General features: G+C 47.5%; 1 pseudogene; it reads right to left on the bottom strand.

The window, feature by feature from the left end:
• Positions 1-3,532: 3,532 nt before the first annotated feature.
• On the bottom strand, positions 3,533-14,531 carry LOC119922649 (annotated as a pseudogene).
• Between the last annotated feature and the right edge of the window lie 1,193 nt (positions 14,532-15,724).

Raw genomic sequence — 15,724 nt, 5'->3', positions numbered from 1 at the left:
CAATTACTGTGTGCAGAGCACTGTACTGAGTGTTACAGAGAGTCCAGTACAGCAGAGCTGGTTGACACTCACCCTGCCTACAAGGGGCTTGTGAGGAGGGGACAGACAATAACCAGTCAACAATCAACTGATGGTATTCATTGACCACTTACTGTGTGCTGAGCACTGTACTAAGCACTTCGGAGAGCCAATCAATTAGGGAATTGTATTTATTGAGTGCTTACTGTGTGCAGAGCACTGTACTGAGCCCTTGGGGGAGTTCGCCATAACAATATAACAATATCACAAACAGACTATAACAGAGAATCCAATACAACAGAGTTGCCTGCCAATAAGGGGTTTAGAGACTGGATGGGGGGGGACAGAGCACTGTACTAAGCGCTGAGAACCAGTGTAGCCTAGTGGATAGATCACCTGCATGGAAATCAGAACGGCCTAGGCTCTAATCCCGGCTTTTTTGCTGTGGGAATTTGGGCAAGTCACTTCACCTCTCTGGACCTCAAGTCACTTCACTTCACTGTGTCTCAGTTCCCTCATCTGTAAAATGGGGATGAAGACTGTGATCCTCCCGTGGGACAATCTGATCACCTTGTAACCTCCCCAGCGCTTAGAACAATGCTTTGCACATAGTAAACCCTTAATAAATGCTACCATTATTATTATTATCTATAAAATGGGGATTAAAATTGTGAGCTCCAAGCGGGACATGGACTGTGTCCAACCTGATCAGCTGGTATCTACCCCAGAGCTTAGTACAGTGCCTGGCACATAGTACGTGCTTAACACATATCATTTAAAAGAAAAAATGAATGCCTCGAAATCCCTCTGGCAGCGGAGCAGCTCTAGCCTACTCACCTATCGCTCATGCTGGCTGGGAGGGCGGCTCTCAGAGAGTCAGGTTCTGGGGGACGAGGCTCCATTTATCAGCTGTTCTCTTCGTCTCTCCCTCAGCGGGCGACTAGTATGTATCTAAATGAGTCGTGGAGCATTAACACGCTCTGACAGTCAGACAAGCTCATCTCTGGAGGACCCCGGAAGGTCCCGACAACGTAAGACAAGATGGCTCACGCACCCTTCTGCCGTCTATTGCTGATGGACGCATCGGAGGCCGCTCTGAGGAGATAGAGGCTGCTCTGCGGATGTAGACAAGATGGCTCACCCACCCTTCCGCCGTCTATCGCTGATGGACGCATCGGAGGCCGCTCTGCGGATGTAGAGGCCGCTCAGTGGAGACAGAGAGAGCTCTGAGTAGACAGAGACCTCTCAGGGGACAGTGGCCCCTCTGAGGAGACCGAGACCACTCTGAGGAGATGGAGGCTTCTCTGAGGAGATGGAGGCCTCTCTGGGGAGACAGAAGTCACTCTGAAGGGACAGAGGTCACTCTGTGGAGACAGAGGCCACTCAGTGGAGACGGAGACAGAGACCACTCTGAGGAGATGGAGGCCTCTTTGAGGAGATAGAAGACGCTCTGAAGGGACAGAGGTCAGTCTGCGGAGACAGAGGCTGCTCAGTGGAGACAGAGACAGCTCAGAGTAGACAGAGACCACTCTGAGGAGACAGAGACCGCTCTGAATAGATGGAGGCTGCTCTGCAGAGACGGAGTGCGCTCTGAGGAGATGGAGACCGCTCGAAGGAGACGGAGGCCGCCCAGTGGAGATAGAGACAGCTCTGAGTAGACAGAGACCACTCTCAGGAGACAGAGACCACTCTGAAGAGACGGAGGCCACTCTGAGGGGACGCAGGTCGCTAAGTGGAGAGACAGCTCTGAGTAGACAGAGACTGCTCAGAGGAGACAGAGACTGCTCTGAAGAGATGGAGGCCACTCTGAGGATATGGAGGCTGCTCAGAGGAGACGGAGACCACTCGGAGGAGACAGAGACCGCTCTGAGGAGATGGTGGCCACTTGGAGGAGACAGAGACCGTTCTGAGGGGACAGAGGCCGCTCTGCAGAGACAGAGGCCGCTCAGTGGAGACAGAGACAGCTCTGAGTAGACAGAGACCGCTCTGAAGAGATGGAGGCTGCTCTGTGGAGACAGAGGCCACTCCGAGGAGACGGAGGCTGCTCAGAGGAGACAGAAACTGCTCTGAGGGGACAGAGACCACTCAGCGGAGACAGAGACAGCTCTAAGGAGACAGAGACCGCTCAGAGGGGACAGAAACCGCTCGGAGGAGATGGAAGCCGCTCAGAGGAAACACACCAAAGGCGGCTCTGAGACATAGGCCCTGTCTTGCAGAACCCAGGTGCCTCACGGCCCAGCTCTGCCTGGTTGCCTGTCGTGGGTCTGACGCTGTCACCCTACAGAGCTTGCTTGGCCCCAGGTGCTCTTATGTTAGAGATGCAGCCTGGTTTAGCGGCTAGAGCCCGGCCCGGAAGTCAGAAGGACCTGGGTTCTAATCACACTTCCATCACTTGTCTGTTGTGTGGCTTTGGGCAAGTCACTTAACATGTCGGGGCCTCTGTCTCCTCGTCTGTAAAACAGGCATTTAAGTCGCACTGCCATGTGGGATAGGGACTGCGTCCAACCTGATTACATTGTAATTACCCCAGTTCATAGACCATTGTTTGGCACATACTAAGCGCTTAACGAGTACCATAATTACTAACCCACAATGCCCTTGATGGTCAAGGTCCCTTGAGGTACTTGGGGCCCCAAGCCTCTTCAGCCTATTCGCATCCAATGCTGAGTCAACTCACCTGGGTCACATCCTCTCTGTCTTAAGGCTTTCCAAGTTAAATAATTAGTTCATCTTAATAATAATACTAATGATAATGTTGGCATTTGTTAAGTGCTTACTATATGCGAAGAACTGTTCTAAGCGCTGGGGGGATACGAGGTGATCGGGTTGTCCCATGTGGGTCTCACAGTCTTAATCCCCATTTTACAGATGAGGTAGCTGAGGCCCAGAGAAGTGAAGTGACTTGCCCAAGGTCACACAGCAGACACGTGGCGGAGCCGGGATGGGCTCTTCACTTAAGACCCTTTGTCTAGTGGAAAGAGCACAGGCTTGGTGTCGAGGGAATCGGGCTCTAATCCTGGCTCTGCCACTGGCCTACCGGGAGACCTTGGGTAAGTCACTGATCCTCGCTCCATTACGTTTCTTCACCTGCAAAATGGAGCTACGACATCCGTTCTCCCCCTTTCTTAACTGGGCATCTTGGGTGCTTCAGGGACTGCATCAGCTGTGACTTTTTTAAATGATACTTTTTAGTGCTTTCTATGTGCCAAAGACCTTACTAAGTGCTGGGCTAGTTACAAGATAATCGGGTCCTACATGGGGCTCACAGTCTAGCTAGGAGGGAGCCCAATTATTGAATTTGCATTTTACTCAGTCAATCAGTCGCATTTATTGAGCACTTACTGCGTGCAGTGTGCCGTATTAAGTACCACACAACAATAAATGGACATACTCCCTTCCCGCAATGAGCAGACATTAACATAAATAAATAAATTACACAGATGAGGGAACCGAGGCACGGAGAAGCGAATTGACCTGCACGCAGGTAAATTTCCCCAAGAACATTGCCTTCCTTAAGGACTAAGAACTACTACACGGGGGATTTTTCTTCCACGTGAGTTCTCCGGGGACCGACCACAGCCGAGGTTTGGCCGAAAGCCTTTCCACGCCCGTTCCAGCTGTGGACTTTCGCTCCGTTGTGAACCTTCTGGTGGTTAATGAGGGTTGACCAAAAGCCTTCCCGCACTCAGCACATATGTAAGGTTTCTCCCCGGTGTGAATTCTCCAGTGGTTCACCAGGTCCGAGCCCTGACTGAAGCCTTTTCCTCAGTCGTCGCATCTGTAGGGTTTCTCCCCAGTGTGGATTCTCTGGTGTTTAATGAGGGTCGAAGAGTCCCCGAAAGCCTTCCCGCAGCCGCCGCACCTGTAAGGCCTCTCCCCGGTGTGAATCTTCTGATGCGTCGCCAGGACGGAGTGGTCACTGAAGGCCTTCCCACATTGGCCACAGCAATAGGGTCTCTCTCCCACGTGGATCCTCTGGTGCCTCGTCTGGGCCGAGTTCTGACTGAAGACCTTTCTGCCCTCGTAACATCCGTAGGGCTTCTCTCCGGTGTGAATCCTCTGATGGTTGATGAGCATCGAGCGATCGCCGAAGGCCTTCCCACATCGGCCACACCCGTAGGGCCTGGCCCCGGTGTGAATCCTCTGGTGGTTGATGAGGATGGAGCGTTGCCCGAAGGCCTTCCCGCACTCGCTGCACCCGTACGGCTTCTCTCCCGTGTGGATCCGCTGGTGCTTGATGAGGGTCGAGGAATTAGGGAAGGCCCTGCTGCAGTGGCCGCAGAGGTAGGGTTTCTCGCGGGTGTGGATCCTCCGGTGTTTCGTCAGGGCCGAGTGCTCGCTGAAGACCTTCCCGCACACGCTGCATTGGTAGGGTTTCTCCCCGGTGTGAATCCGCCGGTGGGTCATAAGCACCGAGTGGTCGCTGAAGGCCTTCTCGCACTGGTGACACCTGTAGGGTTTCTCTCTGGTGTGGATTCTCTGGTGCGTAACAAGGGTGGAGTGTCGACTGAACGCTTTTCCGCATTCCTTACAGCTGTGAGACCCCAGGGAGGACTTCTTACGGGGCTCTCCGGGGACCCCCAAACTGGAATCCCGCCCGGGAACTTTTCTCCGTCTCCCGTCTTTCCGGCTCCGTCCCTCCACGGATGGCCCGGGGGTGGTCTGGGAGAGATTCCCAGAGACTTCCCCGTGGGAAACGGCTTCCCTGTCCCCCTCCGGCTTCTGGGCAATGGGCTCGCTGGTTTCGATTGGGGTTTTACAATCTGGAATGGACAGAAATGGAAAAGTCAGCCATCTCTCGGGTTGCTTATTCGGGTTACGGGAGTCAACGTGGTAACTTGTCTACCAACAGATAGATTTGCGGCGGGGTGGGGGCGGTGTCGACCAGTCGATCAATCGATTGAGCGCTTGATATTTCTTCAGTCGTATTTATTGAGGTTAGTCCAGTGCTCTGCACACAGTAAGCCCGCAAAAAATATCACTGAATGAATGATTTGAGCGATTGAGTGCTTGATATTCCTTCAGTCATATTTATTGAGCTTAGTCCAGTGCTCTGCACACAGTAAGCGCTCAATAAATAGGACTGAATGAACAAATTGAGCGATTGAGCGCTTGATATTCCTTCAGTCATATTTATTGAGCTTAGACCAGTGCTCTGCACACAGTAAGCACTCAACAAACACGACTGAATGAACGAATTGAGCGATTGAGCGCTTGATATTCCTTCAGTCGTATTTATTGAGCTTAGTCCAGTGCTCTGCACACAGTAAGCGCTCAAAAAATATGATTGAATGAACGAATTGAGCGATTGAACGCATGATATTCCTTCAGTCGTATTTATTGGGCTTAGTCCAGTGCTCTGCACACAGTAAGCGCTCAATAAATACTAAGCGCTTGGGAAGTACAAGTCGGCAAAATATACCCCACAACGGGCTCCCAGTATAGAAGGGGGAGACGGACAACAAAACCAAACACATGGACAGGTGTCAAGTCATCAGAGTAAACAGAATTAAAGTGGATGCACATCATTAACCAAATAAATAGAATATGTACAAGTAAAGTACAGCGATAAATCTGTACAAACATCTATACGGTGCTGTGGCAAGGGGAAGGAGGTAGGGCGGGGGGCATGGAGGGTGGAGAGGAGAAAGGTGGTTCAGTCTGGGAAGGCCTCTTGGAGGAGGTGAGCTCCCAAGCGCTCAGTACAGTGCTCTGCCCATAGTAAGCACCCAATTCATTCATTCATTCAATCGTATTTATTGAGCGCTTACTGTGTGCAGAGCACAGGACTCCCGAAGGGATGCATGAGAGGCCAGGCTGCTTCTCCAGTGTGGCTCAGTGGGAAGAGCCTGGGCTTTGGAGTCAGAGGTCATGGGTTTGAACCAGGCTCTGCCACTTGTCAGCTGGGTGACTGTGGGCAAGTAACTTCACTTATCTGGGCCTCAGTTCCCTCATCTGTCAAATGGGGATGAAGACTGTGAGCCCCCCGTGGGACAACCTGATCACCTTGTAACCTCCCCAGCGCTTAGAACAGTGCTTTGCACATAGGAAGCACTTAATAAATGCCATCATTATTATTATTATTATTATTATTATTATTATTATTATGCATGAGAGGCCAGGCTGCTTCTCCAGTGTGGCTCAGAGGGAAGAGCCTGGGCTTTGGAGTCAGAGGTCATGGGTTTGAACCAGGCTCTGCCACTTGTCAGCTGGGTGACTGTGGGCAAGTCAATTCACTTATCTGGGCCTCAGTTCCCTCATCTGTCAAATGGGGATGAAGACTCTGAGCCCCCCGTGGGACAACCTGATCACCTTGTAACCTCCCCAGCGCTTAGAACAGTGCTTTGCACATAGGAAGCACTTAATAAATGCCATTATTATTATTATTATTATTATTTTGCATGAGAGTCCAGGCTGCTTCTCCATCGTGGCTCAGTGGGAAAAGCCCGGGCTTTGGAGTCAGAGGTCATGGGTTCGAACCCGGCTCCACCACTTGTCAGCTGGGTGACTTTGGGCAAGTCACTTCACTTCTCTGGGTCTCAGTTCCCTCATCTGTCAAATGGGGATGAAGACTGTGAGCCCCCCGTGGGACAACCTGATCACCTTGTAACCTCCCCAGTGCTTAGAACAGTGCTTTGCACATGGGAAGCACTTAATAAATGCCATTATTATTATTGTTATTACTGTTATCCATCGAAAGAAAACCCCCCGGCTGCTCGCCAGCCGAGGGCAAAGTGCTCACCGAGGGAGAGGAGGTTCTGGTAGTTCTCCAGAGTCACGTCCCAGTAGAGGGGGCGCTCGGCGGGCCCCAGTTTCGTCCACTCTTCGGGGCTGAAGGTCACGGCCACGTCCTCGAACGTCAGCGACCCCTGAAAGGTCACAGCATCTCCTTGCTCGGTTCCTGCCCCTTTCCCCCTCACCCCCCTCGGGAAGTTGGGGAGATGGGGGGCTGCAACCAGCACTTAGCACAGCGCCTGGCACAGAGTTAAGCGCTTAACAATATCGCAAGTATTATTATTATCAGCAGGGTTGGAGGAGCCCACTGTTGGGCAGGGACCGCCTCTATATGTTGCCACCTTGGACTGCACAAGCGCTTAGTACAGTGCTCTGCACACAGTAAGCACTTAATAAATACGATTGAATGAATGAATGAATGAAAGGAGAAAAACATTCATAAATATGATTGAGTGAATGAATGAAAGGAGAAAAACATTCATAAATACGATTGAATGAATGAATGAAAGGAGAAAAACATTCATTCATTCATTCAATCGTATTTATTGAGCGCTTACTGTGTGCGGAGCACTGGACTAAGCACTTGGGAAGTCTAAGTTGGCAACATCTAGAGACGGTCCCTACCCAACAGCGGGCTCACAGTCTAGAAGGGGGAGACAGAGAACTAAACAAAACATATTAACAAAATAAAATAAATAGAATAAATATGTACAAATAAAAGAAATAGAGTAATAAATAAAATAAATAAAACAAAGGAGCCCGTCATCATTGGTATTTATCATTCATTCATTCAATCGTATTTATTGAGCGCTTACTGTGTGCGGCGCACTGTACTAAGCACTTGCATTTATCGAGCACTCACTATGAGAAGCAGCGTGGCTCAGTGGAAAAGAGCCCGGGCTTTGGAGGCAGAGGTCATGGGTTCAAATCCCGGCTCCGCCAATTGTCAGCTGGGTGACTTTGGGCAAGTCACTTCACTTCTCAGTGCTTAGAACAGTGCTTTGCACATAGTAAGCACTTAATAAATGTCATTATTATTATTACTATTATTACTATTCTCTGGGCCTCAGTTCCCTCATCTGTCAAATGGGGATGAAGACTGTGAGCCCCATGTGGGACAACCTGATCACCTTGTAACCTCCCCAGCGCTTAGAACAGTGCTTTGCACATAGTAAGTGCTTAATAAACGCCATCATTATTATTATTATTCTCTGGGCCTCATCTGTAAAATGGAGATTAAGACTGTGAGCCCCCAGTGGAACAACCTGATCACCTTGTAACCTCCCCAGTGCTTAATAAATGCCATCATTATCATTATTATTCTCTGGGCCTCAGTTCCCTCATCTGTCAAATGGGGATGAAGACTGAGCCCCATGTGGGACAACCTGATCACCTTGTAACCTCCCCAGCGCTTAGAACAGTGCTTTGCACATAATAAGCGCTTAATAAATGCCATCATTACTATTATTATTATCTGGGCGTCATCTGTAAAATGGGGATTAAGACTGTGAGCCCCCCGGGGGACAACCTGATCACCCTGTAACCTCCCCAGCGCTTAGAAAAGTGCTTTGCACATAGTAAGAGCTTAATAAATGCCATCATTATTATTATTATTACGTGCGGAGCACTGTCCTAGGTACTTGGGAGAGCACGATGCAATAGTTGGTTGACACGCTCCCTGCCCACAACCAGCTTACAATCTAGAGGCCTGGCACATAGTGAGCGCTTAACAAATACTACTATTACTATTCTTAATAATAATAATAATGATGATAATAATAGGAATGGTATTTGTTAAGCGCTTACTATGTGCCAAGCACTGTTCTAAGCGCTGGTGGAGATACTAGGTCATCAGGTTGTCCCCCGGGGGGCTCCCAGTCTTCATCCCCATTTGACAAAGGAGGGAACTGAGGCACAGGGAAGTGAAGCGGCTTACCCAAAGTCACCCAGCTGAGAAGTGATATTAGAGGGGGAGACAGGCATCTGTCAATAGATGAATGGTATTTAATGAGCGCTTACTTTGCGCAGAGCACTAGACTAAGGGTTTGGGAGAATACAGCGCAACAGAGATGGTGGACACATTCATTCATTCAGTCATTCAATCGTATTTATTGAGCGCTTACTGTGTGCAGAGCACTGTACTGAGTGCTTGGGAAGTAGAAGTCGGCAACACATAGAGACGGTCCCTACCCAACAGTGGGCTCACAGTCTAGAAGGGGGAGACAGACAACAAAACAAAGCATATTAACAATATAAAATAAATAGAATAAATATGTAGAAATAAAATAAATACATAAATAGAGTAATAAATATGTACAAACATATATACAAGTGCTGTGGGGAGAGGCAGGCAGACATTAATCAAGCTATCGGTGGTATTTATTGAGCACTTCTTGTAGTAAATGTAGCTTTTTATTGTTGTATTGTCCCCTCCCAAGTGCTTAGCCCAGTGCTCTGCACACAGTATGCGCTCAATAAATACGTCGGAATGAATGAATGAATGGAGAGCACAGTACAACAGAGTTGTAGACACGTTCCCTGCCCACAACAAGCTCACGGTCTAGAGGACGAGAAGTTGAGACTGCCACCCTGATTGTTTTGCATCTACCCCAGCGTTTAGTACAGTGTCTACCCCTCACGGACATGGGGGGAGTATCCAGCCGGGAGCGTACGTCCAGTCCAGTCTGGGCCAGGGTCCGGAACTCAGGCCACCCTTGGGAAGCTGCGAGGGGGAGCTCGCTGCGGGCAAGGAGGGCGTCTGCTTATTGTCCAACTGTCCTCTCCCGAGAGCTTAGTACAATGCTCCGCACATAGCAGGCGCTCAATAAATACGACTGAATGGAGAAGCGGCGTGGCTCAGTCGACAGAGCCCGGGCTTCGGAGTCGGAGGTCATGGGTTCGAATTCCGGCTCCACCATATGTCTGCTGTGTGACCTTGTGCAAGTCACTTCACTTCTCTGTGCCTCAGTTACCTCATCTGTAAAATGGGGATTGACTGTGAGTCCCACGTGGGACAACCTGATCACGCTGTATCCCCCCCAGCGCTTAGAACAGTGCTTTGCACATAGTAAGCGCTTAACAAATGCCATCATTATTATTATTATTAGGTCATGGGTTCTAATCCCGGCTCTGCCAATTAATAATAATAATAATGGCATTTATTAAGCGCTTACTATATGCAAAGCACTGTTCTAAGCGCTGGGGGGATACAAGGTGACCAGGTTGTCCCACTGGGAGCTCACAGTCAACCCCCATTTTACAGATGAGGGAACTGAGGCCCAGAGAAGTTAAGTGACTTGCCCAAGGTCACACAGCTGACAATTGGCGGAGCCGGGATTTGAACCCAAGACCGCTGACTCCGAAACCCGGGCTCTTTCCACTGAGCCATGCTGTCAGCTGTGTGACTTTGGGCAAGTCACTTGACTTCTCTGGGCCTCAGTTCCCTCATCTGTCAAAGGGGGATTAAGACTGAGCCCCACGTGGGACAACCTGCATCCCCCAGTGCTTAGAACAGTGCTTTGCCCATAGTAAGCGCTTAACAAATACCATCATTATTATTATTATTCTCTGGGCCTCAGTTCCCTCATCTGTCAAATGGGGATGAAGACTGTGAACCCCACGTGGGACAACCTGATCATCTTGTCTCCTCCCCAGCGCTTAGAACGGTGCTTTGTACATAGTGAGTGCTTACTGGGTGCTGAGCACTTAACTGGGTGTTGAGCACTGTATTAAGCACTTGGGAGAGGACAATAGAACAACAGAATAGTCATTCATGCATTGTTAAGCTTAACAAATAAGGTAATAATTATTCTTATCATTATTATTATTAGACTGTGAATTCAATGTGAGAACTCATGACCTTCCATCCCCTCCAGCGCTTAGTACAGGGCTTGGCACATAGTAAATGCTGAACCAATAACATAATAATAATAATTGTTATTATTAGACTGTGATCTCCATGTGAGAACTCATGACCTGCCATCACCTCCAGCGCTTAGTACAGTGCTTGGCACATAGTAAACGCTTAACAAATAAGGTAATAATTCTTCTTATCACTATTATTATTAGACTGTGAATTCCATGCGAAAACACATGACCTGCCATCTCCTCCAGCGCTTAGTACAGTACTCAGCACGTAGTAAACTCTCAACCAATATCGTAATAATAATAATAATAATAATTGTTATTATTAGACTGTGATCTCCATGTGAAAACTCATGACCTGCCATCCACTCCGGCGCTTAGTACAGTGCTTTGGCATGTAGTAAATTCTTAACCAATTACATAATAATAATAACAATTATCATTATTATTAGACTGCGATCTCCATGTGAGAACTCATGACCTGCCATCCCCTCCAGTGCTTAGTACAGTGCTTGGCACATAGTAAATACTTAACAAATAAGGTAATAATTATTCTTATAATTATTATTATTGGACTGTGAATTCCATGTGAGAACTCATGACCTTCCATCCCCTGCAGCGCTTAGTACAGTGCTTGGCACATAGTAAACGCTTAACAAATAAGGTAATAATTCTTCTTTTTCTTCTTCTTACTATTAGACATGTGAGAACTCATGACCTTCCATCCCCTCCAGCGCTTAGTACAGTGCTTGGCATATAGTAAATGCTTAACAAATAAGGTAATAATTATTCTTATCATTATTATTATTATTAGACTGTGAATTCCATGTGAAAACTCATGACCTCCCATCCCCTCCAGCGCTTAGTACAGTGCTTGGCACGTAGTGAACGCTTAACAAATAAGGTAATAATTATTCTTATCATTATTATTATTGGACTGTGAATTCCATGTGAGAACTCATGACCTTCCATCCCCTCCAGTACTTAGTAGAGTGCTTGGCACGTAGTAACCTCTTAACCAATACCATAATAATAATTATTATTAATGTTATTAGACTGCAATCTCCATGTGAGAACTCATGACCTGCCATCCCTTCCAGCGCTTAGTACAGTGCTTGGCACGTAGTAAACGCTTAACCAATAACATAATAATAATCATTATTATTGTTATTAGATTATAAGATCCATGTGAGAACTCATGACCTGCCATTCCCCTTCGGCGCTTAGTACAGTGCTTGGCACGTAGTAAACACTTAACCAATAACATAATAATAATTATTATTATTGTGAGTAGACTGTGAGCTCCATGTGAGAACTCATGACCTGCCATCCCCTCCGGCGCTTAGTACAGTGCTTGGCACATAGTAAACGCTTAACCAATAAGGTAATAATAATTATTCTTATCATTACAGTTATTCGGCTGTGAGCCCCATGGAAGAGAGCAGATCTCCCCCGGCGCTCAGTACAGTGCTGGGCACATAGTAAGCGCCGAAGGATCAGGCCGCGTTCGCTGACGGTGTGTATTGAGCGCTTACCGTGGGCAGGGCACTGTGTACTGAGCGGTTGGGGGCGTCCAAGCCAAGGGCCTGCTGAAGGACGGGCTGCGCGCTCCGTTCCACTCCTCGCTCCGGGTTTGGGGCTCCGGGCTCCGGGCGTCGCCCTGCTCCCCCAATCCAGACACCGGAAACGCCCCCCAACACCGCCCCGAGACGCACCTCCGGTGCCTCTCTAAGACGCCGGAGGCTTCGTCGTCTCGGTGGTCGGGCCGCCCTCCGGCCCCGCCCCTCTCTTTGCCCCGCCCCTTTTCACCATTCATTCATTCATTCGTTCATGCATTCATTTGCTCGTTCGTTCGTTCATGCATTCATTCATTCGTTCGTTCATGCATTCGTTCATTCATTCATTCACTCGTAAATGCATGCATGCATCCATTCATTCGTTCGTTCGTTCGTTCGTTCGTGCATGCATTCATTAATTCATTCGCTTGTAAATGCCTGCATGCATGCATTCATTTGTTCGCTTGTTCATTCATTCATTCGTTCGTTCGTTAATTCATTCATTCGTTCATGCATTCATTCAATCATTCGTGCATTCATTCATTCGCTCGTAAATGCAAGCATGCATGCATTCATTCATTCGTTCGTTCGTTCATGCATTCATTCTTTCGCTCATTCATTCGTTCGTTCATTCGTTCATGCATTATTCATTCATTCGTTCGTGCATTCATTCATTCATTTGCTCATAAATGCATGCATTCATTCGTTCGTTCGTTCAGGCATTCATTCATTCATTTGTTTGTTCATTCGTTCATTCATTCATTCATTCGTTCGTTCATTCGTTAATTCATTCATTAATTCATTCATTCGTTCGTGCATTCATTCATTCATTCGTTCGTTCGTTCATTCCTTCATTCATTCGTTCATCGTTCATGCATTCATTTCTTCATTCGTTCGTTCATTTATTCGTTCATGCATTCATTGAAAGAATTCATTCAAAGAACAGTGCTTTGCACATAGTAAGCGCTTAACAAATGCCATCATCATCATCATCATTGCTTCATTCGTTCATTCATTCATTCATTCATTCGTTCGTTCGTTCGTTCATTCCTTCATTCGTTCGTTCATTCGTTCATGCATCCATTCCTTCCTTCTCTATTTATTTATTTATTTATTTTACTTGTACATATCTATTCTGTTTATTTTATTTTGTTAATATGTTTGGTTTTTTTCTCTTTCTCCCCCTTCTAGACTGTTAGCCCACTGTTGGGTAGGGACTGTCTCTATATGTTGCCAACTTGTACTTCCCAAGCGCTTAGTACAGTGCTCTGCACACAGTAAGCGCTCAATAAATACGATTGATTGATTGATTCATTCATTCGTTCGTTCATTCGTTCATGCATTCATTCCTTCATTCGTTCGTTCATTCATTCATTCGTTCCTTCATTCATTCATTCGAGAAGCAGCGCTGCCCAATGTAAAGAGGCCGGCCTTGGGAATCAGAAGGTCATCGGTTCTAATCCCACCACCGCCAATGGGACAACCTGATCACCTTGTATCCCCCCAGCGCTTAGAACAGTGCTTCACACATAGTAAGCGCTTAACTTAATACCACCATTATTATTATTATTACCATCAGCTGTGTGACTTTGGGCTAGTCACTTCCCTGGGCCTCGGTTCCCTCACCTGTAAAATGGGGATGAAGACTGGGAACCCCCCGTGGGACAACCTGATCACCTTGTAACCTCCCCAGCGCTTAGAACAGTGCTTTCCACATAGTAAGTGCTTAATAAATGCCATCATCATCATCATCTTTCAATCAATCGTATTGATTGAGCTCTTACTGTGTGCAGAGCACTGGATTACGCACTTGGAAAGTACAATTCAGCCACAGATAGAGACAATCCCTACCCAATAGCAGGCTCACAGTCTAGAAGGGGGAGACAGACAACAAAACAAGTAGACAGGCATCAATAGCATCAGAATAGATAAATAATAATAATTACGGGATTTGTTAAGCGCTTACTATGTGCCGAGCATTGTTCTAAGTGCTGGGGTAGGCACAGGGTAATCAGGTTGTTCCTTGGTCTGCTCTTTAATTGAACCTCTGGGCTTCTGGGCACCAAGCTCAGATCGACAGCCCCAAACCCGCATCTCCATCCTCCTCGAATCTGGGACACAGAAGGACCGATTCCATTGTTTTGTACAGTGGGACTAATTAAAGTCTGATTTCCCCATCCCATCCCTCGGAACTTCCTCTCGTCCCAGGTTTCCCAGAGCCCTGAACTCTAGAAAAGCAAAGGACCCGCTCCTCATCCCCTCGACAAAATCTTCACACTTGTTACCTATCATCCCCATCTCCCAGTCTCTCAACTCCGATCCAAGCCGATCTCACAGCTCTGCCACCTGTTCCAACATCGCGGGAGACTGGAAGGAAGTCGGTCTTCATTCCCGTGGATTTCCACTCCCCCTCAACTGAATCTCCTTCAGTTTCCATATCCCCGATCCCCATTTCTACAGATAAGGTCGCTGAGCCAACGGGAGAGGAAGAGATCTGTTGTGAATTACGGATCCCGGTGCCCAATGAGGTCACGGGGGAATAACGGGAGCATGCAGGAAAGCCGGTTCGACGATTCTCCCGTGCTTCCTCGCGGGCCGTGCCGTGAGGTAAGTTCTTTCTGTTCTCTTCTTCTTAGGCCTCGAGTGAGGAGGCAAAAAGACCCTTTCTGCCCCCTCGTCCTGAGGTGCCAGCGAGAGCTTTTCAGTCCAAAGATAAAGGATTAAACGGACGTCGTACTAGAAAACGTACCGTGATCCAATCCCGTCCACCACCTGTCCTGGTCGCTACTCTTTCTCTGACAATGGCAACAGTCTACTTAGAGGGAGCATATTCACTTATTCATTGAATTGTATTTATTGGGGACATACCGCGAGCAAAGCACTGTACTAAGCGCTGGGGAGAGTACAATATAACAATAAGCAGACACATTCCCTGCCCACCATGAGCTTACAGTCTAGAGGGTGATAATACATTTCTTGCCCCCCATCTCAATGAATCATTCAATCAATGGTATTTATTGATTGATTTACCTCCTTCCCCTCCAAACAGCATCTGTATATGTATATATTCATTCATTCATTCAATCGTATTTACTGAGCGCTTGCTGTGTGCAGAACACTGTACTAAGCGCTTGGGAAGTACAAATTGGCAACAGAGATGGTCCCTACCCAACAATGGGCTCACAGTCTAGAAGATAATAATGTTGTTATTTATTAATATATGTATATATATTTGTACGTATTTATTACTCCATTTTATTTGTACATATTTATTCTATTTATTTTATTTTGTTAGTATGTTTTGTTTTGTTCTCTGTCTCCCCCTTCTAGACTGTGAGCCCGCCGTTGGGTAGGGACCTTCTCTATATGTTGCCAACTTGGACTTCCCAAGCGCTTAGTCCAGTGCTCTGCACACAGTAAGCGCTCAATAAATACGATTGAATGAATGAATGAATGAATGAATGAATTTATTGAACGCTTATTGCGGGCAGAGTACTGTGCTATGAGCTTGGGAGAGTACAGTAGAGCAGAGGAGGTAGACGCATTCCCTG

The sequence above is a fragment of the Tachyglossus aculeatus genome, unplaced genomic scaffold (genome assembly GCF_015852505.1).
Source record: "Tachyglossus aculeatus isolate mTacAcu1 unplaced genomic scaffold, mTacAcu1.pri scaffold_116_arrow_ctg1, whole genome shotgun sequence".
NCBI lineage: Eukaryota > Metazoa > Chordata > Mammalia > Monotremata > Tachyglossidae > Tachyglossus > Tachyglossus aculeatus.
This window is presented reverse-complemented; position numbering and strand designations above follow the sequence as displayed.